Source organism: Pleurodeles waltl, chromosome 10 (genome assembly GCF_031143425.1).
Source record: "Pleurodeles waltl isolate 20211129_DDA chromosome 10, aPleWal1.hap1.20221129, whole genome shotgun sequence".
In the NCBI taxonomy this organism is placed as follows: domain Eukaryota; kingdom Metazoa; phylum Chordata; class Amphibia; order Caudata; family Salamandridae; genus Pleurodeles; species Pleurodeles waltl.
This window is the reverse complement of record NC_090449.1, coordinates 946,701,134-946,728,603: the sequence shown is the minus strand read 5'-3', so window position 1 is coordinate 946,728,603 and position 27,470 is coordinate 946,701,134. Positions and strand designations below refer to the sequence as shown.

At 46.9% G+C, this 27,470-nt stretch overlaps 1 long non-coding RNA gene across 1 annotated transcript; it reads left to right on the top strand.

The window, feature by feature from the left end:
* Positions 1–12,641: 12,641 nt before the first annotated feature.
* LOC138260844 (uncharacterized) lies at positions 12,642–13,509 on the top strand. The gene is made up of 2 exons (XR_011199024.1): positions 12,642–12,904; positions 13,324–13,509. It is a non-coding gene; the product is annotated as an uncharacterized lncRNA (long non-coding RNA).
* Positions 13,510–27,470: the final 13,961 nt, after the last annotated feature.

Below are 27,470 nucleotides of genomic sequence, written 5' to 3'. Positions count from 1 at the left end.
TGGCACTTTCATCTTTGAAGTGCTAGTTTTCACTAAAAACCTTAAAAAATCATAACTCCAGTTCTATTAATTGGATTTATGTTGTTTTGGTGTCAAATAATTTATTACAGTTTTCTCTATTTTTCTAAATTGTTTTCAGGTTTTTCTTGTGTTGTGTTTTCACTTTAATGTTGTTTGTGTGCTGCTTAAATACTTGTTGTGTGCTGCTTAAATACTTTACAGATTGCCTCTAAGTTAAGTCTGACTCCTGTTTTTGTCAAGCTTCCCAGGGTTAAGTAAGTTAGTGTAGAGACCTTTTGTGGTTTACCCTGCAAGGGATTGTGGCTCTTGCTTTACCAGTGCATACATCTAAGTCAGAATTTCAAGAGTAAGTACAACAGCCTGTAGACAGAGAGAAGTAACCACTGCACACTATTTCCAGCGGTTATGTGGGGAGACATTCACTATCTTGGAGAAATTCTGAGTTAAATGTGTGCACTTTAGAAAGTACAGTCACAACAACGGGTGCAAAGCTGTGTCCTGCAGGAGTGCACACATTCTTTGGTCAAACTGTGCACCTCTTTATATGTGACTGCACTTTCTAAGTCACATACATTTGCTCATTCCATGAGAGTGATAGCATAGCTTGGAAAGAGTGAACAGTAATTGCCTCTTTCTGTTTCAGCCCAGAGAAATGTACTGTTATTTGTATGTACTTTAAAAAGTGCATTTGCATAACAGGTTCACAGCTGTGGCCTGCATGATTGCACATAGTCATGTACAGCTCCCTGTGTTCCACAACAGACTACCTTTTGCAGAAGCCCAGGGGCTCTCAGATACACCCAGATCAGACACTCTGCTCTCTCATGGCCATAATATGAACATGTGCACTTGCACAGGTCACAGTTACTCACCTTCTTTACTCAATTCATTTTATTATTGAGGTTTGTATTTCAATAAATAACAACAAGGAATGAAATATTTGAACATTCTTATCTCCTCGGCTCTGCTCCCGACACTATGGCCCCTTATAGGTTTGCTGGTGTGCTCTCACTGATAGCGTTTAAGTGAACCAAGACGCCTGTAGTGGGTTTGAACCCACAAGCAAATTTCCCATGTCTGTTTCAAGTTGGGCCCCAGAGAAATATGTAAACATCTGCAGAGCCCTCAGTCTGGCAGGTCTGAAGTACCTATAATGATTTGCTGGAGCATATTCGCTCCTAGGGTTATGCTTTAAACGAGGTCAATAAATGCTTTCACCCAGCATAAGGGTTTGGAGACATAGGTACCAAAAACTTCACAACAGTCAATTTAAAATGACAATATAACCAATTTGGCCACACAAGGAAAATCCCAGTCTGAAACAAAGTCCTAGTGTGTTTATTACAGATTAAGACTCTGAGTAATATAAATAATTCTCAAGAAAACCCTGTAAAGATACTGAATCATGATTTGCTGTTCGAACCTACTAAAGAAATGCAAACAAACTAACATCAAAAAGACTAAGCACTCAATGACTGTTAGATATAACAACACTAAAAATACGTGGAAAGGAAGGATCATACACTAATTCTGTTAATCATTTAAATTTTTCTTTTTTTTATAGTTTAGTAACCCAGCCAAGGGGTAGCCCTACGAATTAGCAAAACCATGTATACATGTGCTGAGTCAAATACATGTGGCAAATAGCACAAAAAAGACAAAAAGAATTTGGAAAGAGGAAACATGGGATGAGAAGTGACTAACTAAAGTTGGCAATAAATAGGTACAAAATTAAGGTTTCAGTGTTTCAGAAGCTTGGTGAAGAGTCTTTTTCTCTGGTTCAAGGAAAAATTTGAAGTCTTAGCAAAGCATTTCAAAGAGGTAAGGGTAAAGAGGGCTGTACCTCTCAGAGTCCAGGCGGCTTTCAGCAAGAAGGATGGAAAAGACTGACTAAAGTCCAAATGAGGAACAGTATATAAAAGTTTATAGAGCAAGATGATTGGTCCATCCACCACTCAGCAAATGGTGTGATTCTCCAATAGAAACCAGTCATACAACACAGACATTAGTGAAGATTCTCATCACTGGCATGTGAGAAATGGCCATCTTTGGTCATCTGTATGGGTTGAAACAATTGTACACATTGTCCATTCCACAGACCCTGAATGTACTGGGCTCCAGGTTACTTTCTTAGGCTCACCATGTATAAAACCATAGAATATCTATTGCCAAGCTAGCCTTCTCATGAGAAGTCTGAAAAAAAAGTTCACATTAGCGAGAATGACTAAGGGGGTCATTCTGACCCTGGCGGTAAATACCGCCATGGCGGAGGTTGGCGGTAGCACCGCCAACAGGCTGGCGGTGCTCCGCCGGGCATTCTGACCGCGGCGGAACAGCCGCGGCCAGAAGCGGAAAGCCGGCGGTGTACCGCCGACTTTCCGCTGCCCATGGGAACCCGCCATGGCGGCGCAGCTTGCTGCGCCGCCATGGGGATTCTGACACCCCATACCGCCATCCTGTTCCTGGCGGTTCGCCCGCCAGGAGCAGGATGGCGGTATGGGGTGTCGTGGGGCCCCTGGGGGCCCCTGCAGTGCCCATGCCAATGGCATGGGCACTGCAGGGGCCCCCGTAAGAGGGCCCCACAAAGAATTTCAGTGTCTGCTTTGCAGACACTGAAATTCGCGACGGGTGCAACTGCACCCGTCGCACCTTCCCACTCCGCCGGCTCCATTCTGAGCCGGCTTCCTCGTGGGAAGGGTGTTTCCCGCTGGGCTGGCGGGCGGACTTTCGGCGGTCGCCCGCCAGCCCAGTGGGAAACCCAGAATGACCGCCGCGGTCTTTTGACCGCGGTACGGTCCTCTGGCGGTTCCCGCTTGGCGGGCGGCTACCGCCGCCCGCCAAGCTTAGAATCAGGGCCTAAATGTTTTCTACACAATCAAGAAACAGAGCCCTGCAGGCCTCACTTAGTGTAAGCAAAGTGAATCTAAACAGCACATTAATTCATTAAATGATTACACATACAACATTTAAAATTATGATTTCCACATTGATGAGCTTTGTCAGTGATCATGTTACAATAACTTCTAAATGAAATTATTCTATTAACCAATTCATGTAACTATGGTACAGAACTACTTTTTCTACATTTGCAAGTAACTTTTAAAATATTTCTACCATGAAAATCATTATCGTTTTTGTGCAAACTATTAGTTAAAATCATGAAATATAACATAGAAATGAATTAGTCAAACATGAAATTTAAAAGCTATACCACAGCACTTTTGTCTAATGACCTATAGTGAATGCACATTAATGTGTTTTTTTCAGTGCTCTATTTTACAACAAACGTATTAGTACTTTGATTATCAAAATACATAGAATGCCATGTATAGATGTTTACTGTGAAATTAGTGACCAAAGTAACCTTTCAGTATTTCCATGAAAATCTACTTTTTCCAGTTCCTCTAGTGGTCTTCTTGACTTTTACTCTTAAGCAAGCAGCTTTGTAATGGACTGTAAAGCTGGGGAAATGCATTTGGCCCTTATCCCAGCGGGCTTTTACAACTAGGCCCCTAATTCTGAGATTCGTCAACACTCAGATTAGGGACATGAAGGGGCAAATTTCTAACAGAAAGCAGCATAGCAACCAAAGTTGCTGTGCTGCAGTTTCCTAAAGAGAATGAAAAGAACAGTGCCTTGTCTAATAAAATATGGGTCTGTATCTCTCCCCTCCCCAAGCTGGCACACTTTAGGCTGCCTTGGGCCAGGCACAGTCCCTTTCACTATGGTGCGAGGACGTGTACCCGATGTCTCCCATAGCTTTTGCCCTGGAACGGTACACTTCTAGTACAAAATACTAAACTTAAATGTAGTATAAAGCTTTTACAAGTTTATATGTGTGCACTACATTACAATGTAAATGCAAAGTTGGAAATGTTTGGAGAAAAAAATCTTTACTCCACTGTTACAACTGCTGTGAAGGAGGTGTACATTTTTGGCACAAAGCCTTGTCTACCTTTTTAAGTAGAAAGGCATTGTGTCCAAAAATATGGGTTGATTGCCTGATCCTCAATCCTGGCTAATTTGCCCCACACCATTTCCTTACATTATGTGAGAGATTTAGGCCCAGTTATTTAATATGCTCACAACCCATCTAAAGGGGCAGATGTATTAACTAATTTCATCTACTCCATTGTGGAATGTCAGCTTCAATATTTTTGTTTTTGCTTGATTAATTTTTCATACTAAGATCTTTTTAATTGTTTTAAGGGTTTCTGCAGCTGCTGGCAGGGAGCGCATTGAATTGGATAAAGACAGGAAAATTTAATCAGCAAAGAGAAAGAGTTTACACTACTCTCACTCGAATGCTATTCACTGTATTTCTTCTTGGTTTTGTATCTTAATGGCTAATGGTTACACTGCAACATCATACAAAAGGGGTGATTATGCACTACAATGTCTGGGCCTTCTCTGGAGGGCAATTTTATTAAGGGTATACTATTCATTCTCCCAGCTTGTCCATGATCCACCCCTCACCCTATGGTCCTGTCCTATTTCTCTTAGAACTACATTCATTTGTTTTCCAGCTGACTGTAAAAAAGCATTTATTTCCAGCATCAAGGCTCAGGAGAATGACATGAATCATTTTCAAAGCCTTTTTTGAATGGCTACTCTCCTTATCACTGCTTAACTGTCGCAGATGAAACCCTCCTGGTAAGAGATTATGAGGTAGCCCAGGGGCAAGAATCACTATTGGCTGGTGGACCGCATGTTGGATTCCCTCATTGAATGGATGACCTCCCAACTTCCAGTCAATAGTTCAAAAAGGGCAGACATGTGCTTTACCAGGGACAGTGATTATTTGTTATAGAACAGGACAGATAACCAATCTGGGACTGGAGTTTTAGTTATAGTCATTTCTTTCACTACTCTGAATTTCAGAGGTTTCTTTGGGACTCTCCAGTTCCTAAGTCTAATGCTGAGAAAGGTTTGGTATCCCACAGCTTTAAACAAAAATGTCAGTGTCCTCGACTTCCTTTGTGTTTTGTGTGTTAAATTATTGAAAGAACATGTTAAAACCTTCCTCTTTTATTCCTCTCTATAGGCTCTTACACCTGTGGGTCATTTAATATTTCTTATGTGTCTTTTGGCTCTTTGAGTCTGGAGCTGATGAGCCAATAGTGTCCAAAGCTTGTTGCTCTTTTCATATATGATTTAACCTATTTTAAGTGTCATCATTTCTTCTCATTTTATTCTACGCTCATTCACATACCCTCTAACCTTTGTCAGTTGATGTCAATTGATTAGGAAGGGGTTTTCACTTCTCTTGGCAGCCATCAGCGGTATGCTTCCCCCCTACTGTCATTTTAAAGGTGTCTCATCAGCTTCCACCTTAATGTCATCTTTAAGGTGTCTCATCGGGTCACTAATAATGTGTCAGCCTCTGAGTTACGTTAGAACAAATCTGTTATCTTTTATCCCAGTGACTGTTTTAGAACAGGTAGGTCCTCTGAATAACCTGGGACAAATGCACCAATGCATTCAGTGATTCTCTGGTCATCTGTGGTCCAAAACAGTTTCTACATACTTTTGGTTTGTGTTACAAATTGGGTCTCTAGTTGCAGAGGTATGTACCCTTTTCAATTGAGGACCACAGTCCTATTCAGGGTAAGTCAGATACACACCCTAAATTAACCTGTCGTCACCCGCTGATAGCTTGGCATAGAGCAGTCAGGCTTAATTTAAGGGGTGATGTGTAAAGTATTGTGCAACACTTAATTACAGTAACACAGGGAAGGACACCACAAAATGACTTGATGTCCCTAAGACTGCAGAGAGCAGGGGGCAAGCTGGCAAGCCCTTAGAGATTCTTGTTTGCAAAGATGTAGAGAGCAGGTCCAGTCCTTCTCACTGCAGGACAAAAGCAGCAAGCCAACACAGCAGAGCAAACTGCAAGGTGGCAGTCCCTCCTCCAGCACAGAACACAGCAGCAGTAGGCAAACACAGCAATGCACTTTCTGAGTGGCAGCCCCTCCTGTCAGCACAGCAATACTTGTTCTTGACAGAGTGTCCTGATGTGGGGGAGACTTCAAAGGAGTTCTCTGAAGTGCACAAGTGTCCCTTTCATTCTAGTCCTGTCTGCCGGGCTACCTCTGGTGGTAATCAGTCCTTTGTGTGGAGACAGGATGCCACGTATTGCAGTGTAAGTGTTAAGTCCTCCCCTTCCCTGTGCCCAGGAAGACCCATCAGTATGCAAATGCAGCTGAGTGTCCTGTGTTTGTGGCTATCTAGCAGGAATTCACAAAGTGTAGCTGTCACCCAGCCCGTTCCAGACGTGTATTCAGAGACAGGCTAAGGCACAGAATGGTTCAGGGTAAAAAAATGCCAACTTTATAAAAGTGGCATTTTCAGACTTACAATTGAAAACCTGACTTCACCATAAGGTGTGATTTTAAATGGTGAGCTCAGAGGTACCAAACTCCATATTTCTATCGCTTTGCAATTGGAAATTACACTTGAAGGATGTTTTAAGGTAATCCCAATGCTATCCTATGGAAGAGATAATTCCTGCAAGAGTGAAAAGTGACTTTGAGTTTTTCACTATCTGGACATTTAAAACTTAAAAATACGTGTCCACCTTTTTAAATACACTGCACCCTGCCCTTTTGGACTAGGGCCAAATGTAGGGGTGTCTTACATGTAATAAAAATGAAGGTTTGGGCCTGTTAAGTGGATGAACTTGCCTGGTTGAAATGGCAGTTTAAAACTGCACACAGGCTCCGCAGTGGCAGACCTGAGACATGTTTAAAAGGGCTACTGTAGTGGGTGGCACATTCAGTGCTGCAGGCCCACTACTGGAATTCAATTCAAACACCCTAGGCACATCTAGTGCACTTTACTAGGGACTTACAGGTAAATTAAATATGCCAAGTGTGAAGAAGCCAATGTAGCCATGTTTTGGAGTACAGATCACCTGCACTTTAGCACTGGTGAGCAGTGTTACAGTGCAGAGAATCCAAAAAGCCAGTGAAAAAAGAGTCAGAAAAACAGGAGGTCAGAGGGCAAAAAGTTAAAGCAAACCAGGTCAAGGATGCCAGATCTAACAGTCTGAAATTCAGATGTCTGTTATGGCCACAGAATATAAGTTTCTCATCCGAGGATTGTACATGAAGATGTAGGCCTTCATTACGACCCGGGTGGTCCGAAGACTGCCAGGGCCGCGATGGCGGTCTCACCGCCGACTGACTGGCGGTGAAGACCGCCACGTTGCGAGTGTGGCGGTTTGGCCTCTGCCAATCCATCACATCTCCACTTGTATCACCAGGGCGGTGGGACAGCCGGGCCGGAGGACAGCACCTCTGTGCCAGTGGTCCTCTAAAGACCGCTGGTGGTATGACGAGTCACCGTTCTGCTGAGGAATCCTCGGTGGTTGCACCGCAACAAAAACCCTGGTGGAATGTCTGCCGGCGACAGGAATTTCCTTTCCTGCCGCTGGGAGACGACTCCCCCAACCCCCCTTTCAATTCCATGATCCCCCCCTTCCATGACAGCACTACCCTGCCCGCATACACGCATTCACCAACACTGACATACTTGAATTCACCAAGACTTACAGACACGCATTCACCAACACTTACAGGCATGCATTCACCCACATGCATGCATACACTCATTCACTCGCACCAACAGACACGCATTCACACAAACATACCAACTCGCAATCACACACGCATTCAAACATGCATACACACACGCATACATACTTACATTCACACACACAGACATACACCCACTCACACACACTCACAACACACTGCACCGTCCCGCCCACCCTCCCCTGTCAAATGATCGACTTACCTTGTCCTGCAAGGAGGTCGTCCACCAGGGAATGTGACCCGGTGCTTCCACCGCCAGCAGCCTTCCTCTGTCAGGACACCTCCACGGCATATTACTGCTTGTAATACGGCGGGCGGAGTCCTTTTGGCCTGGCAGTGACAGCGGTGGAAGCACCGCTGCACCACCGACTGCCAGCATGACTGCTGATGGATTTCTGCCAAAATTGTGGCAGAAATCCTTCTGTAGTCATAATATGGTGGTCGGAAGACCACCAGCACTGGTGGTCTTCTGGCGCCCGCGGCTCAGCGGTCTTAGGAAAAGACCGGTGAAGTCATAATGAGGGCCATAATCTATGCAGTGCTATGATATCTATGTGAGAGTAGAATTAGAAGTATTTATGCCTTGGAGTAGGGTCCGCCAGTTATCTCCCAATTCCCAATCTGCAAGTAATCTTCTTAAACCTTTTGATACCACTCCAGTGGTCGTCCTTTTTGCGTTTGTCATATCAAGGGATGGGTCCCAGGTGAGATTGAAGTCTCTCCCTATCATTACCTCATCTAACATGCCCATTATTAGTTTATGGAATGTTGTTTTCAAGTAATGGTATTGAGCCATACTGGGGGTATAGATTAAAGATTGTCCCCTTCAAATCTAGACCTTTATGTAGGCCCATTCTGGTCTCTAGTCATCTTGGTTTTCTCTCCTTCCACGTTATGTTGCTCAATATTGCTTCCACTGCTGATTCTGAAGAGGCTGAAGCCAGAACTGAATGTGATTTTGTCAAATATATAGGAGATAATGTGCAGAAGACATTGTGAAGTGAAAGGGTTAACTAGCTTAGGCAGTGCTGAGTGAAAATGCATGCAGAAATACCATGTACCACATTGAGACAGCAGATGATTTTGTGATGCTTATTTTTAGCATTTCTAATAGACAAAACTGTATGTGCATTTAAAGTTCTGTGTTTACTGTACCAAGCCAGGGCATTTGGATACAGCTGAGGGTATACTGACTCCAAAAAAAACTGGGATTATCTTGAAAGCCTTGGGAGGATGATTGATTGGTTCCAGTGAGAGAAAGGTGTGAGATGCTGCTGGTAGCTGTTGGGAGGATCATGGGTTAGCAAAAGCACTGATAACACCACAAGAACCATTGGCACAGGAAAGGAACATGATGTGGTGGAGATAGCATTTAGTGTATAAAAGGATGGGTGCAGATCCCTCAGTGAAGCTCACAGACAGAGTTAGGCAGATTTGCCTTTGCCCACAGCTACTGTCCCTGTTGTGCTGTCCCCAGAGAGAGAGAGAAGCCAGAAGGGGCTTGTCAGTGCTATTTGCTAAATTTAAGTCATCCAGAGGTATAGGGACCTTTTCTCCTGCTTTATCTTGATTCACAGAATTATCTAACACATTAGTTGCATAGAAGTCAGCATATTGTGACTTACACCTTTCGTTTAAAGGCCTAAAAGAGAAATTAACATATAATTTAAAAATGTGCATGTTTGATAAAATGTTGGACATTGTGACCGCCATTTTTTTTCGATATCAGGTTCTGCCAGATGTTGTTCATTTATATTTGAGTCAACTACTGACTTGAATTAATATTGAAAACAAATATTTTTAGAAAAAACAGTAAAGATGAAAAGTATATTCTGAGTATTAAATTAACATGATTTAATCATACTTATATTGATTTAAATTAATTTATTAACATGAGTTACGTGTGTGCAGAAAATAAGTGCATGTTTAAACTGTTCTAATGATATGCATAAATAATGATTGCCATTAAATAATTTGCTTTGCATATTTGATTTAAATTGTAAGGTTCACAATAGAATTTATATGTATTTATTTAATTAAAATGTGTATGTAGGCTTTCTTCGCTAGGCTATGCCTAAAGATTCATTTTGCAGCAGTAGTGGAAAAGTGCTAATTCTGTTTTTTTTTACCTGAATTATTTCCTAGGTTGCTGAAATGTTAGAAAATGTCCTACTGTATTCAAGACAGAGAATGTTTTAACTAATAGCAATTGTAACAGTATTTAATTTAGCTGTTGAACAAGGCAGGAAGAATTATTGTATTCACCTGAGAACTGCTAGAATCATCATGTAAAAGCTTGGGAAAGGGATCCCATGTTTCAAAATCTTTTAAAAAGTTATATTTTGGCACAAATGTATGAATTCATCAAGATGACTTTGTATCTTTCCTGAGAAAATCTGGAATAGTTGGAAACCTGATGGGCGTTTAACATTTTCATTGGATATTGATCCATTTGCGCAAGATGAGTCCACGCTGAGGACCAATCAGAACTCTATGGACATTTCAAGATAGGGAGAGACTTTTGAAACTTTTAATCAAAGTCAGCATAAAGTCTTGCGTATGGCCCCTTGCTGTAATTCTGCTCTCTCTTCTCCTGAATCTCTATGACCCTTAGATGTAATCTGAAGAATTAAGCCATCATTTCGATTTGCCCCAATAACGTATGCTGGTCAGTACTAATACTAATACGCCCAATAAATTCTGAACTGCTAACCTGCCATATGTGCAGCTCGTGTTCTGCTATGCCCTTGATGCTGCTGTCTAGTGATGCTGAGAAGCTGTGAGCGCTTTGGAGCTACCAATCCTTCCTGTCTGCTATCCCATGAGTAGAGGTATATAATATGCAAATGTGTTTTTTCTTGTTTCCTTTTCAGCTTAGTTGATTACACCAGTGCATTTTTATAGTGAGTTACCCTAGTTAGATGATTTTTCCAAATTATTTTTGTCTCTTCTTTTGTTTTTTCCCATATGTGTTAGTCCGTCCCCACACATGCGAGTCCAAATTCGTAATATGGATAAGGATGGCCCAGACCCAGAAACTGATTGTTATTAATTGAGTTTGATGATTTACTAATGTCACTATTATCTGCTTTAAAATCTGATTTTGATGTGCATATTATAGTTCTGTTAATTTGTGTTATTCTCTTTGAGAGTTTAAGAGTATTGATGTTTAGTAAGCTTTAACTCTTTAAATGTTTTGGTCAGCCTATGATTTTCATGTATGTTTATAACTTATTCTTGAGTACCATTTATGTTATATTAGCTTTGTGGTTGTAATGAAGCTTTGAAACTTTATTCAGTTTGGAGTTTTGTTTCTGTGGCCAAATGGGTCATGGTGTTTAAATTGTCTCAATGTCTTATGTTATTTGTTTGTGTTGAATACATCTGATTGCCACAATTCTCACTGAGCCCAAAGATCTAGTCAACCTCTAATGTAGGTGGGACAAGTTGTGGCATCTCACCAGAGTGCATGCGGTTTCTGAACCAGAGGCGGGAAGAAGACCTCTGCATGCCATCCAGCACTATCACTTTGCTAGCATTGAGAGAGAGAGATAGATAGATAGATAGATAGATAGATAGATAGATAGATAGATAGATAGATAGATAGATAGATAGATAGATAGATACATACATAGATAGATGTCATATTGGATCAGTTATGTGTATGTTGTTCGTTAATGAATGTACTAATTGATTTGTACCTGATTAATTTTGAATACAAGCAACTGGTCCAACACAGGGTTGCTCACATTGGTCCTGGATGTAGTGTGAGCAGTATGGCTATGTGTCACATTAGACTGGGTATAGTCTACTTATCTGTATGTGGAGACCAGAGTATGTGTGACATAGTGAGTGACAGTGTTATGTGGATGAATACAAGTATATGGTGTAATGTTAAGTGTCAATACATTTATTACCTACCTTATGTGTGCACTTACCTGTAGACGTTTGGAGTAAGCTGGCCTGGACCCCTTCCTCTATGGAGAATCCTGGCCTGTCCCTTACAAGTAGTACACAATGACACATTGCCTTGCTGCAGTGGATAGTGATATCATAAGTGCCAGGGACCCAGCTTGGTCAATGGGTCCTACACCGTGAATGTCACATGTGTAGCCCTACTACTAGTAGTAGGGATGTGAAATACAGACATGTTCCAGTGTGTAAAGTGGCTTCAGATGGTCAGATTCCTGTTACACATCCACTGCATTAGTTCCTACACCTAAGTTATGGAGGTGTAGGAATTCTGATGCATCTCAGGTTTTGAGAGACTCATCTTCAAGAAGTGTCACACAATTAAAATCTTGTGGGTATCAGTGCATCAGTTGTAAGTGAGTTTTTCAACTGAATGCCGGCTCTGCATACATTAAGATCAGTATGACGCAGCTGGATACCGTGCAGGTTTTTTCAGACACACACCTTGAAAAATTAATGTATCTGGCCAACCGTGTTGACTTGTAAATATGGAGCTACCATGGCGGCGCCGGTGCAGCAAAAAAATGATGCAACGAAAGCACAAGCTCCTTGTAAATAAGCTGCCTGGTGTCTACCACACATCAAATACCAATGGACTTTCCTAAATGCTTTACCATCCACCTGGAAAGGCTTGAAGAAAATGATCAATGAGCTGGAATAATGGCTCAGTTTGTAGAGTCAGGAGAGTCTAAGAGTCAACAACGATGCCTAAAGGTTAAGAGAACAGCACTCACCACAGAAGCAAAGAGAGCAACCTGTGAGAGAAAGGTAGAAAGACACCTATAATGAAAAAGAGGCTATCATTATGTTGTCAATTACTCGAAGGTGGATGTGATAGGGAGAGGAGGGAGAAGATAAGAAAGATTAGCTGTTTGCTTTAGAGAGCTCATGTCCACTATTGTGGTAGCAGCTGTGTCATGTGCTTTGGGTATGAAATGAATTATTGTCTGCCTTTATTGATTTTTCCACTATGAGCCTGAACAGGTCTGTAGCGGAGCCGACATGACTTCACTACAAGTCGATCCCCCGGGAGGCATGGGAAAGTGCCCCGGGGGTGCCTTCCAGAACCCAGAAGCCGCATCATAGGATGACGACCCGGATATCTGGATAAAACCATTGGAAAAATGGAGACCCAGCACGACCGCCGGGAAAGAGAAGCCCAATGGAGACGCCGGACGAGAAGGAAGACCTCGGATGGAAAAGGAGAGGAGCAGAAACGCCGACGCCGGATGACGGCTCATCAAGAAGAATCGCCACAGAACGATTTGCAACACCGCAGTGCCAGCCACGTCCCCTGAGGGACGTGGCTTTCGCAGGTACGTGCCTGCATACTAAACCCCTCGGGATATTATTGGTGAAAAGGGCTCCATAAGTCCTTTCGTCTCCCACGTTTACTTTATTTTGTTTTCTTTTTCTTTTGGACACAGAGTATTTTCTTCTTTTTTGTTCTCCCTCACCTGTGGCTGTTGGGTTGAAAGGAATACGAGCCTAGGTACAGGGCCAAACCTTATAAACCCTGAGGACCCTATTGTGTCTTCATTCAAAGAAGCTTGTTTTTCTTGGTTTTTCCCAAAGCCTAGATAATTTATTTTGGGTGACTGTTTCACTGTACTCACTCTCTCATGGCTTCTCGGTGAAATGTTCCACACCCCGACCCCTCAACATAAGAGGTCTGAAAGGAAAGACCCTTACCTTTATCATATTTTTTTTTTCTTTTCTCTTCTTTCCGCTCCAGGGGACAACACCGACGCCTCTCTTCTCCATGAACCCCTCCATAACTGAGCAATAATAAAAGAAAGAGAGAGAAAAGAAGACCAGTCAACAAAGGGATGAAGAAAGGACTTGAGAATAGCAGACATAAAAGATTAACAAAAACCATTTGTTGAATTACAACAAAATAAACTTAATAAATCTCACTATACCCCTATCGCCTGGAGCATAATTTCTGGTCACAGTGAAAGAACCCACCACAAGGTCCCAGGGGTTGCAGCTTTGGGTTTTGAAGTGGTAGATTTCAGGTGTTTTTCACCCAGTCTCCAGGACTTGTATGATTATAATGCCCTCAAAAGGTTACCTTAAGGGGATTTCAGAGTAAGAGACTGTGCATGTCTCTTTAACAATCACCAGGTATGATGGGACTTTAGTATTTTGACCTTAACCCCCTTTCCACACTTCTTTCCCACCACAGACTTTATAGGGGTTTGCAGGCCTGCATGAGGGCCAGTTAGTTTCAGAAGCTCGCAGTTTGATTAACAGCGATTTCAGATCAGTCTCACTGCAGGTGCCCTTGCGCCTAATTATTGCTTGCACAAGTATCTTTGATGTGCCCTAGGCATGGGAGGGGTAGGTCTCAGATCATAAGATATTGTATTGCTGCACCCCTCCTGAATTACTCAGGTCTTACCATGATCTTATCTGCAAATAGATGCAGTTACGTCCTCTTTTTTCTTGATGTATTTCAGTGGAGTTTGTCGGAACTCAGCTTTCATCTGGTCTGGCCAGAAGGGGACTGAGCGCCTTCTCCTTCTCTAAATTCTCTCTTCCTGACTTCCCCAAGCTCGCTGATTTATCTCTTGGGGTGGCTGCCTCCCCTTATGCCCATGTGAGTCATGGTCCAGGGAGTGGTAGTAGTTGTGGATGCGATCATTAGCCCCACCTGCGACCGCGTAATGGACTGCTCTGCTTCACATCAGTTCAGTGTGGTAGGCTCCAGGTCTGCGATCCTCACAATTTTGGAGCAGCGGCCTTCGAACCTGCAGTGTTGTTGCTATTAGTTTCCCCTATGTCTGGAGGGTTATTTTGGCGGTAAGTTCACCTAACGTCGGGCAGACCTGCCTCAGGGACTCAAAGTGGAACAGCAGTGCTGCTGTCTTGCCGCCAACTTAGGCAGAAATGTATATTTTTATCATTGTGATTACAATTTCTAGAGTGCATACATTTAGGGCCAGATGTAGGTACTTTGCAAATTGCGACTTGCAATTTGCAAGTCCGAGCGACTCGCAAATTGCAACTCGCAATTTGCAATGCAGAACGGTGTCTCAGACACCGTCTGCGAGTCGCAATGGGGTCGCAAAGACCCACCTCATTAATATTAATGAGGTGGGTCGCAAATTGCGGCCCCATAGCGACTATGGGCACTCACAGGTATGGAGGCCTGCTGTAGTCAGCAGACCTCCATGTCCGTGACTGCTTTTAAATAAAGCATTTTTTTTTTTTCAAGTGTAGCCCGTTTTCCTTAAAGGAAAACGAGCTGCACTTAGAAAAAAAAAACGAAACCTTTTGTTTCGGATTTTTTCAGGGCAGGTAGTGGTCCCTTGGACCACTACCTGCCCTGAAAAAATAATTTGGGGTCCAGTCACAAAGGGAAGGAGTCCCATGGGGACCCCTTCCCTTTTGCGAGTGGGTTACCATCCACTTCAAGTGGATGGTAACTGCGACTCCATTTGCGACCGCGTACGTGGTCGCAAATGGAGTTGCATACCACTGCGACTCGCAAATAGGAAGGGAACACCCCTTCATATTTGCGACTCTGAAATGCATTTTGCGAGTTGGTTCCGACTCGCAAAATGCATTTCTGCATAGCAAACTCAGGTTTGCGACTCGCAAACGGCGATTTTCGCCGTTTGCGACTCGCAAACTGTTTGCTACATCTGGCCCTTAATTCAGAACGTATTTGAATTAGTGCATGCATTGCAGAGAGCACAGGTCCGAAACAGTGGGCAGTGGCTGCATTTCTCTGATTCTGATCCGACCATTTGTAGCTCATGTGCTAACTGCTTAGCTTTTCTCTAAGCCAGTGTAACTATTTAGGTTATAGCCCATACTGGCCGCAAATTTAAGTACCATCTTTGCTATGTAACAACTGAACATTTTACCTTCAGGCAAGCTGACTTCTAATATTGTTGGCTGCAGCGTTCCTTTTCCTTCTTTTTCAGGTGACGAAATGTTTTATTTTCTTTGTGATTATCATGGAATATTGTTTCTGACTAGTAGACCATCTATCTTATGTTGCTACCGGCAGTATATATTTGAAGACAGCAGAGAAAAGCTTTTTTGTGAGAAACTTTGAGACCATGTCGACTATGTAATTTCACTTTAACCGGATTGGACAGTCTTTTGAGAACTGTATGTAAAATGTCAGGGTTTGGGTGTTTTAAGAGCAGAACAGAACAGGATATTTGAGAGTGCTCTCTCAGAGAGAGGCCTGACTTCCTTTGTCCTCTTTGACTGGAACTCATGCCTGTTCAGTTTGATTGCCTATTAATTGAAGCATATATATACTGAATATAGATTGGTGCTAACCTGGTTTTTGCCTTCTGAAAACCATTGACTTTAGTAAAGCATCATGGTTTAATACTAAACATTCTGGTGGTCATTATAACCCTGGCGGACGGTGTTAAAGCGGCGGTAAAACCGCCAACAGGCCGGCGGTAAAAAAATTGGAATTATGACCATGGCGGAAACTGCCAACAAAGACAGACACTTTAACACTCAGACCGCCACGGCGGTACAGACAAACAGCGCAATGGTCACCGCCAACAGACAGGTGGAGGACAATGTACCGCCCACAGTATCACAACCTACCAATCCGCCACCTTTTCCGGGGCGGATTCACCGCGAAAAAAACACGGCGGAAACAGGAATTTCGAAGGAAAAACGCTCACCTCTACACACTCTACGAGGAACGACAACACCATGGACCCGGAACTCCAAATCCTACCCGCGATAGTCTTCCTGCTCCTATACGAGGATCATCAACGCCGGCAGCGAAGACCACGGTGAGTACTGCACCTACGACATAGGGGAGGGGGGAGGCAAAAACACAGGGACACACACAACCAACATCCCAACCCCCACCCCGACCCTCACCCACTACAACACACACACCAATGCATATCTATACATTACAGTAACACCCCCCAAGCCCCCGGAAGAATGCAAAGACAAAAGGAAATGAGTTGAACCATTGAAATATATCAAAATACAGTAAGGAAATATATACATATATATATACACAATAAACAAAATATACACCACGATTAGTAGTGCAGGTATTGCACTATTCATAGTCTGTGGACCACTGGGCCCAAAATGCATGGGCGAGGCCCACACAAGATACCCGTTCAAAAGGAGAGAACACTGCAGGGGCACAGATAGAAATACAACAGGGCACCTCAGGGGGAAGGGAAGGGGGGGCACCTCAGCCGGATGAGTGCACTATGCCAGATCCATGAGGGGGCTCCATGCCCATTGATGTATCCTGGGGAGTGCAAAGCCACAGTCTCTCAAGTCTTTTCAGTGGGTGGTTTGCCCACTGTACCATCCTGCGGAGTGCAAAGCCAAATGTCTCTCAAGTCTCTGCAGTGGGTGGCTTGACCACTATACCATCCTGGGGAGTGCAAAGCCACAGTCTCTCAAGTCTCTACAGTGGGTGGGTTGCTCACTGTACCATCCTGGGGAGTGCAAAGCCACAGTCTCTCAAGTCTCTGCAGTGGGTGGGTTGCCCACTGTACCATCCTGGGGAGTGCAAAGCCACAGTCTCTCAAGTCTCTGCAGTGGGTGGTTTGCCCACTGTACCATCCTGGGGAGTGCAAAGCCACAGTCTCTCAAGTCTCTGCAGTGGGTGGTTTGCCCACTGTACCATCCTGGGGAGTGCAAAGCCACAATCTCTCAAGTCTTTTCAGTGGGTGGGTTGCCCACTGTACCATCCTGGGGAGTGCAAAGCCACAGTCACTCAAGTCTTTTCAGTGGGTGGTTTGCCCACTCTACCATCCTGGGGAGTGCAGAGCCACGGTCTCTCAAGTCTTTTCAGTGGGTGGTTTGCCCACTGTACCATCCTGGGGAGTGCAGAGCCACGGTCTCTCAAGTGGATAACAGTCTCCACTGGTTCTGGAGGGGGCTTTGTGCCCAGAGTGCTTCATCCTGCCAAGGACTGAGGTAGTGGATGCCTTTCTCCACTGGTTCTGGAGGGGGCTTGGTGCCCAGAGTGCTTCAACCTGCCAAGGACTGAGGTAGTGGATGCCTTTCTCCACTGGTTCTGGAGGGGGCTTGGTGCCCAGAGTGCTTCATCCTGCCAAGGACTGAGGTAGTGGATGCCTTTCTCCACTGGTTCTGGAGGGGACTTGGTGCCCAGAGTGCTTCATCCTGTGCAGGACAGATGGAGTGGATGCAAGTCTCCACTGGTTCTGGAGGGGGACTGGTGCCCAGAGTGCAGCACACACCCTGTGACGGTTCCAGTTGCGTCACTGCCCCTGTCGCAAATGGGCTAGCGGTGCATTGCATGGCGGTCTTTGCCCTGTTGAGCGGTCCCTGGCCTGTTCAGCGGTGCTTGAGTTGCCAGTGTCGGACCTGTTCAGCAGTGCATTCCATGGCGGTCCTTGCCCTGTTCAGCGGTCCCTGGCCTGTTCAGCGGTGCTTGAGTTGCCAGTGTCAGACCTGTTCAGTGGTGCATTCCATGGCGGTTTTTGCCCTGTTCAGCGGTCCCTGGCCTGTTCACCGGTGCTTGAGTTGCCAGTGTCAGACCTGTTCAGCGGTGCATTCCATGGCGGTCTTTGCCCTGTTCAGCGGTCCCTGGCCTGTTCAGGGGTGCATGAGTTGCCAGTGTCAGACCTGTTCAGCGGTGCATTCAATGGCGGCCTTTGCCCTGTTCAGGGGTCCCTGGCCTGTTCAGCAGTCCTTGCCAAGGCAGTCCTTCATTGCCCAGCAGGGCTGTGGCTGGAGGTCCTTCATGGGTCAGCTGGGCTGTGGCTTGTGGGGCCCTTCTGGCCAGTGACGATGGGGCTGGCCTCCTGGCCAGTGACAATGGGGCTGGCCTCCTGAGTAGTGACGATGGGGCTGGCCTCCTGGGCAGTGACTCTGGCGGTGGCCTCCTGGACAGTGACGATGGGGGCTGGCCTCCTGGGCAGTGACTCTGGCGGTGGCCTCCTGGGCAGAGACTCTGGCGGTGGCCTCCTGGGCAGTGACGATGGGGCTGGCCTCCCGGCAAGTGACGATGGGGCTGGCCTCCTGGGCAGTGACGATGGGGCTGGCCTCCTGGGCAGTGACTCTGGCGGTGGCCTCCTGGCCAGTGACGATGGGGATGGCCTCCTGGCCAGTGACTCTGGTGGTGGCCTCCTGGCCAGTGACAATGGGGCTGGCCTCCTGGGCAGTGACTCTGGCGGTGGCCTTCTGGCCAGTGACGATGGGGCTGGCGGTGGCCTCCTGGGCAGCGGGGATGATGGCGGTCTTCTCCGCCGTGCTGCTCCTCCCAGACTTTGGAGATTTCTTCTGCCCCTTCCCCACCTTGGGAGGAGTTACAGCTGAGTCGACACTCCCCCGCGACCCTTGTGAGCGGCTTTGCTGGCTGGCGTCTTCCCCCTCTCCCGCCGGGCACTGTCCAACTTCTGGTGCTTCACCGGGGTGGCTGTGCTGTGGCTCCGTGCCACACTGGCTGTCCTGGTGGCTGGTGCACTCCACATACCTGTAACAACAGGCGCCACTGGTCCCGGAGATTTTTTGGCTGAGGTGCTAGTACAGGACCTAAGAGTTGGAAGGGGGGGTTGGTGGGAAATCGGTTAAGGGGGACAGGAAAAGTTTTTGGGAGACACTGGGACGGGTAGCTGGAGGGGGTTTGGGAGTGGAGAAAGAGGTGTTGGTTGTAGGAGGTGTAACTTTTGTGGATTTGGGTGCAGGTGCATGGGCTGGAGGCTGTCGTGAGGTGGATGGCTGTTGGGTGGGTGTGTGCCTGCGTTTGTGTATCTTCGGAGGCGGCGTCACAGACACACTGGTAGAGGACACAGGGGATGTGGAAATGGTAGTGGGGGTGGTGACTGCACGTGAGCGGGGTGTGGTGGTGGGTGTGCTGGTGCGGGACGTAGTGGCTGTAGTGGTAGTGCATGCAGGTGTGAGTGTAGACGAGACTGGGAGGGAGGAGGGAGACGACGAAGAGGGGGACACAGTGGAGGCAGTGGATGTTGCTGTGTCTGTATGTGTGTGATGCTTGCGTGAGTGCCTTTGGGATGTGTGGTGCTTATGTTTGCCTGAGCTTCCCTTGTGTGGTGAGGTGTGTGCAGGCTGGTCTGATGGTGTGCTTGGGATAGGCTGGGGTACAGGGGATTAGGTCTGGGTGGAGGAAGTTGGAGGGGGGAGGCTAGATACAGGGACAATGGCTGCCATCCGTGCTGAAGCCAGAGTTTGCAGGGTTCAATGAAGGGCAGCCTGACCAGAATGAATGCCCTCCAGGAATGTATTTGTGTGTTGCAATTCCCTTTCTACACCCTGGCTGACATTCAAAATGGTAGACTGCCCAACAGTGAGGGACCTGAGGAGGTCAATGGCCTCCTCGCTGAGGGCAGCAGAGGTGACAGGGGCAGGGGCTGAGGTGCCTGGGGTGAAGGTGATGCCCACCCTCCTGGGTGAGCGGGCACGGGGCAAAGGCTGAGGGGCTGCTGGGAGGGCGGTGCTGGTAGGGGGGTGGCGGCTGTACCTGTAGAAGTGGGGGGCACAGATTTTGCCACCACCACAAGGGAGCTCCCATCGGAGGACGAGTCCGTGTCGCTGGTTGCAGATCCTGTGACCGCCGTTGTGCTCCCCTTGCCCTCCGTCCCACTGGTGTATTCTGAGTCCGTGGTGTGGCCCTCCATGGCCATGTGGAATGCAGCTCCCTAGTGCTCCGGTGCCACTGTGCCTCCGTCAGTGATGATGCTGATGCACGCAAGAACACGGAGACCACAAAAAGGGGGGGGGAACGACAGAAGAAAGACAGGTTGAGTGCATGGCTTACCGCTACCGTTGGCGGACAATACAGACACAGCAGCCCCCTGCACTACATCGCGCTGTTGGGCTCTACAGATGCAATTCCTGGGATATGGCCTACATGGCTATGGATGACATCGGCACACATAGATGACACAGGGGCATGAATACCTGTACTTGGCACTCTACAGAGTTGGGGTGGGGTGCCACATGGAACTGCATTACGGAGGGGCCTAGCCTCCGGAACTCGCCCTGGCCTAGGGAAACCCACAGCCCTCCTCCCCCACCCAGACGCCTTCACTGCACGCAAAGTCCGCTGAATGATGTTGTACTCACCCCCTTGTGTCTGCTGTGATGCCCTCAAGCGCCCATCCAACTCAGGGTAGGCCACCGCCAGGATCCGGAACATCAGGGGGGTCATGGTTCGACTTGGTCAGCTGAGCCTCCGCCGTCTTCTTGCTCCAGCGGCGAATGTCCTCCCATCTTTTCCGGAAGTGGGTGCTCCGTCTGTGGTGGACCCCCAGGGTCCGGACGTCCTTGGCGATGGCACGCCAAATATCCTTCTTCTGGTGGGAGCTGACCTACATGACATGTACAGGGGAAGAAGAGATGTCATTACCAACTGCACCGTCTAAGTGAGTGGCCCACATCCCTACCCTTGCCATGTGGCACATGCATTCACAGTCCTTCATGCACGCAGAACTGTGCCCCCTTCATTCTTACAACCAGCCCTCTCCACACAGGCATAGCCCATACAACGTGCTCCCTGTGTACTTACCTGTTGGTCTGGAGGACCGTGGAGTAGCGTGCACTGGGGGAGGACCCCGTCCACGTGCTTCTCCAACTCCTCTGCAGTGAAGGCAGGGGCCCTTTCCCCAGACGCACGAGCCATTGTCTCTTCCAGACCGAGGTCACAGTAGCACTTGCAGTGTAGGTCCTCTCCTGTCGAAGATCAGATATCGAGTGATTGAACAGATAGAAAATGGCGGTCACGTCCATGGCGGTCACGTCCGCGGCGGTGCGTACCATCACCGCCGGCGTACTTTGTCATTGGCTCCTGGGACCCATAGGGTCCAATGTTAACCAATGCAGCTTTGCGCCGCGGTCTTTGACCGCCTACCGCGACGGTGTACAACGTCAGCACAGTTACCTCACATCCCATTGTCCCACTTTACAGGTCAGGCAGCCGCCATTTCAGGGGCTCACATGGCCTAATTACCAACTACGTCACACATACCTAGGCCTTGTCTCACAACACAAATACAGGCCACATTTTGTGTATGAATGGTGTTCCTTGTAGACTGTTGGTACATACCTCTGAGTTGTTTGACTCTGTGGTCGCTATTGTCCTTCCTAGGCACCGTCCGCTGGGACATGTGAGGAGATGGCGGAATCCTCCGGTGTACCGACCGCTGGTGGACCTGTCGACAATGGAGGAAAGAAGTTTGATCATCAGCTACAGGTTTGACCGTGCCACAATCCAGGAACTGTGTGCCCAGTTGGAGCCTGACCTGATGTCAGCAATCCGCCATCCCACAGGAGTCCCCCCTCAAGTGCAGGTGCTATCAGTGCTCCATTTCTTTGCAAGTGGGTCATTTCAAACAACAGTGGCCATGGCATCAGGGATGTCCCAGCCTATGTTTTCCAACATGTTGTCCAGAGTGTTGTCTGCCCTGCTGAAACACATGTGGAGCTACATCCTTTTCCCTCAGGTGGAGGATTTGCCTACAGTGAAAGGTGACTTCTATGCCCTTGGACATATCCCCAACATCATAGGTGCCATTGATGGGGCCCATGTAGCTCTGGTCCCCCCCCCCCAACGGGAGTGAACAGGTGTACAGGAACCTGAAGAGTTATCATTTGATGAATGTACAGATGGTATGTTTGGCAGACCAGTACATCTCCCAGGTAAATGCTATGTTCCCTGGCTCTGTGCATGACGCCTACATCCTGCGGAATAGCAGCATCCCTTATGTGATGGGTCAACTCCAGAGGCACCGTGTGTGGCTATTAGGGGCCTCTGGTTACCCCAACCTGTCATGGCTACTGCCCCCAGTGAGGAATCCAAGGACCAGGGCAGAGGAACACTACAATGAGGCCCATGGGCGGACTAGGAGGGTGATTGAACCCACCTTCGGCCTCCAGAAGGCCAGGTTCAGGAGCCTCCATATGACAGGTGGTTCCCTATTCTACTCACCAAAGAAGGTGTGTCAGATCATCGTGGCCTGCTGTATGCTTCACAACTTGGCTTTGCGACGACAGATGCCTTTTCTGCAAGAGGATGGTCCAGCTGACGGTGCTGTGGCAGCTGTGGAGCCTGTGGACAGTGATGAGGAGGAAGCAGAGGAAGAAGACATTGACAACAGGGACTCAGTTATCCAGCAATATTTCCTGTGACACACAGGTGAGAAAACATTCCTGCCTACTACAAGTACTTTCACACTTCTACCTCTATCCTGTCTGTCGATTTCAACCTGTATATGGTCACTGAGTTGTACTTTTACCTTACGGTTTCACAGGCGTGGTTTCAAACGTCTGCTTAGATTCCTCATGGACTTGAGATGTGTGATATAGGTATGTTGACATTACATTTGAAAACGCATCTTGCCACTGTCATTGCTAATACACATTTTCGAAATCACAGACTGACTCCAGATTGTTTTGTGCTTCAAGGGTGTTTATTGAAGTGCTCAATATTGGAGGGAGGTTGTAAAATGGTGAGGGGTGATGGTGGAGGAATGTCCATGGCAGAGTCCAGTCTATTAGTCTCACAGGTGCATTGCCCATATGGGCATAGGAAGTGGAGCTGGGGCAGTTCCAATATGGACAGGGTTACAAAGTGGGACAGTGGTTTGACAATCAGGGTGGTCTCATTTCCTGGCGGGGGTCTTGGCATCATGCTCTGTCTTGTTCCTGGATCTCAGGGACCACTTGTGGGGTGGTTCTCCGTCTGCATGGGGTGGGGTGCTGGTGTTGTGGTCCTGTGGTGATGCCTCCTGTCCACTTGCGCCGGCGGAGGTGGTGGGCAGTTCATCGTCCATGCTAGTGTCAGGGGCCCCTTGGAGTGCCACAGTGTCCCTCCTGGTGTTAAGTATTTCCTTCAGCACCCCTATGATGGTGCCCAGGGCGGAGCTGATGGTTCTGAGTTCCTCCCTGAACCCCAAATACTGTTCCTCCTGCTTGCGCTGGGTCTCCTAAAAACTTGTCCAGGACCGTTGCCATCGTCTCGTGGGAGTAGTGGTATGCTCCCATGATGGAGGAGAGGGCCTCGTGGAGAGTGGGTTCCCTTGGCCTGTCCGCCCTTTGTCGCACAGCAGCCCTCCCAGTTCCCCTGTGTTCCTGTGCCTCCGTCCCCTGGACCGTGTGCCCACTGCCATTGCCCCCAGGTCCCTGTTGTTGTTGGGGAGGTGGGTTATCCTGGGTTCCCTGTAGTGGTGGACACACAGCTGATTGACGTGTCCTGGGGCGGAGGTATGGGCCCGCTGGGTGGGTGCTATGCTGGTGTTACCAGAGGGTGGAAGGTCTGTGGTGGGCTGTGCCTGTGTGAGGGGAACCGACTGTCCCGAGGCCCACGATGGTCCGGGCTGGTCATCTAGATCCAGTTGAACAGAGCTGCTGTCATCACTGTGGGCCTCTTCTGTGGGTGGGGTGGAGATGTCTGGACCCTCCTGTCTGGTGACGTTGGGTAGTGGTCCTGCAGGGGTGTAAAAGCATGATTATTGCATCTGTGTGTGTCATGGTGTGCAATGGGTGGGTGGCCGTGAACCCCAGTGCTAGCATTCCTGTGTGGGGGCTTGTGTGATGATGGTTGAGGGGGGTGTTATGGGTATGTGCAGTGGGCATGCTTTAGTGATGGGTGTCCATGCTTTGTGTGTCATGCAGGGCTTGGTGTTGGGATGTGTGGTTTGTGTTATTAGTACATCTGTGAGGAGTTGGAGTGATAGGGGAGGGGGCGTGGGTGGGGGTCTGGGATAGCATGCAGGTAGGGTAGGGTATATGATAGTTAAAGGTTTGACTTACCAGAGTCCATTCCTCCACCGACTCCTGCGAGGCCCTCAGGATGCAGAATCGCCAAGACCTGCTCCTCCCATGTTGTTAGTTGTGGGGGAGGAGGTGGGTGTCCGCCGCCAGTCCACTGTACTGCCAGGTGGTGTCTGGAGACCACGAAACGCACCTTCCCCCGTAGGTCGTTCCACCTCTTCCTGTTGTCGTCCTGATTTCTTAGGTACTGTCCCACTGCGTTGACCATGTCGACTGTTCTTCGCCATAGCTCCATCTTCCTAGCTATGGAGGTGTGCTGCACCTGTGCTCCAAATAGCTGTGGTTCTACCCGGATGATTTCCTCCACCATGACCCTGAGCTCCTCCTCCGAGAACCTGGGGTGTCTTTGCCGTGCCATGGGGTGGTGTAGGTGATGTGTGGGGTGGTGTGTGTGGTGATATGTGTGGTGATATGTAGTGGTGTGTGGTGTTTTGTGCGTGGAAGTTGTGTGGGTGATGGTGTTGAGTGCCTGTGGCTGCTAGTTTGTTGATGGTGGTGTCTCTCTCTGGCCTTCTCTCTGTAAAAGTGGTCGTAGGGGTTTGTGGGTGATGTGGGTGTGTGTTTTATATTGTGTTGTGTGTGTGGGAGTGGTGTGTGTATGTGTGTCAGGTGAGTGTATTTTGAATTGTCCAATGTGGCTGTGTTTTGGAGATGTGTGTGTATTTTGAGCGTGACGGTGTGTACCGCGTTTGAAAGACCGCCGCGTGGATTCGTGGGTCGTGATAGCATGGGTGTATTTCTGTTGGCGTGACGGTGGAGGTTTTTTTTTCGCCAGTTTATCACTGACCTTTGGTGTGGCGGACTTGTGTGGGTGCCTGCTTTTTGTCGGATTTCGAGATGTGGGTCGTAATAGCTGTGGCAGATTTCCGCGGCCGCGGTGGTGTGTTGGCGGTCTTCTGCACGGCGGTAAGCGGCTTTTACCGCCAATGTTGTAATGACCCCCTCTGTCTTTTTTGTGGAGCCCAATGTGCTCCACATAATATGGAATGTTTTGATTTGTTGACCAGGCACAATGCGGAGCTCCAAAATCCGTAGGAGATTCACACCACTCCCAGTTCATTGAGAGAATTGCTCTGTGGTTCTCCAATTTGCACAATGAAAAGTACTAACAGTATTCTACAAAGAGAATGTTCTACATGCACAGCTGGGAGCTTTGTATACCATATGACTTTCTTGTTCTGCTTGACTAAGCTGTTACTGCTTGTTAACAGATCACTGAACGATTTTTTGTACACAAAGGTTAGGTTTCAAGCACATATTATCCCTATTGAACTTCCCAAGCGTAGTAAACTTCTTTGACATTATCTGTCAGGTGAGTAATTTGCATGGAAGATAGACAACTTTCACTAATAACCCTACCAACAAGAGTGGAAAAGTACAAGAGGCACTAAATTGAGAGCTAAATATTCAGCACATTTTTTCAAATGATGTTCACCACATATGCTGTCACACATTCATGGCAGAATGTATGTCCTGAAGAAATAGAAAACTACAGGCATGCAGACATTCCATATTATGCTAACAAAAAAATATTCAGCACAGCTTTCACAACTTGCAGAGTTGGCTGCTTCCAGAATATAAAAGGGTCTCTAGAAGATTACTGTGAGATCTTTCTGGAAAACAGACAATACTGCTTGAAAGGAGATCTGACTGAAGTTGGCTGGGTGTGCTCTAAAAGATGGTTGCTTCTTTGGGTCCAGGAGAAACAGCTATCTTTTGGAGCACACCCAGCCAACTTCACAGTAGTCCCCTGAAGGCCCTCTTACATCCTAGAAATGGCTAATTGTGCCCTACTCCCTGGACCCCATCTGATCTACACTGGCAATTTTTGATGACTATGGGAGTCTATACCATCCTTGCACAGATGTAGCTGAATATAGCCCATTAGTGCCTCTCAGCAATTTTTGATTTTGCCCATCCTTTATGATTCTCTGGCTCATGTATTCTTAGAGTCCTGATTATGATCCCTCTATCTGTCTAAAGGATCGAAAACTCGTCGACTAGTTCTACAGACCAAATTTGACTGTACATAGGAAGAAAATGGGCTGTGTTGTTCTTACTTGATACACACTGTTGATCACATATTGTCACACATGCATCAGTTGTATAAACGCACAAAGCATGTTTCTTACCACACACCCACTGCACAGTCCTGTTGTTTTTAATGTTGTCCTTATAATTGATTGAATAAATTGATCATTTGGTGTATTTGCATGTTGATTTTGATATATATGATCTTGAGACAACTGTTCTTTATGCTAAAAAATAATGGGACTGCAAGCCATTTCCAAGTGGAACTCAAATTTTGGCCATCGAAACACTCACCTTTTCAGGAAAATAAAGGTGTGCCATGTACTGTGAGACAGGCCCACCATGCTGATTCTCCGTAACCTCAAACAAAACCATCAACCAGAAAGCATCTGGGGCCATCTCACGTTGGTGTTGAGTGAAGAAAATATATGCTGATAGTGTTTGTTTTCCCAAACATCACCCTTTTTTACAGTGAATGTGTGGTCTGCGGCCAGAAGAGGTTTGAAACACAGAGTAGTTTTTGACTCTCCACATGTTTGAGCTTTGCTGCTTACAGCTCATACATTAACTCAAAGATTTTCCTCATTGAAGAATGTGCTTCAGACAATGCAATTTTGGGAGACAACAGCACAGACACCATCTGTGCCCACACTCTGCAGCATAATGATACAGCTCCTACAGAGTGCAACCAACAGGTTGCATATAACACTGGTTGGGCCAAGTCAGCCTTTCAGCTGTCAAACATCAGTGGAAAAAGATTCTTGGATTAGTGACACGATTTGTCTTTTGCTGCATTATACAGATAGACATGAAATGCATGAAATAATTGTAATCTTATGCTAGCTTTGACAGCCTTAAAACCAGGTAGAGTAATAGACGGCTTTAGCACAGTGCACACATTTACAAATACTCAAGTCTACACATAAAAAAAAATAAGTACAGGTGGAACTTCTCCGAAGAGGCAGTTCATCCGGATGGTGCTGCTAATGTTGCCATTTTCAGTCTCAGATTGTCAGTTTTATACAAAGCTTCTGGAATGTTACTGCATGGGATAGACATTTCTAACACCAGAAGGGA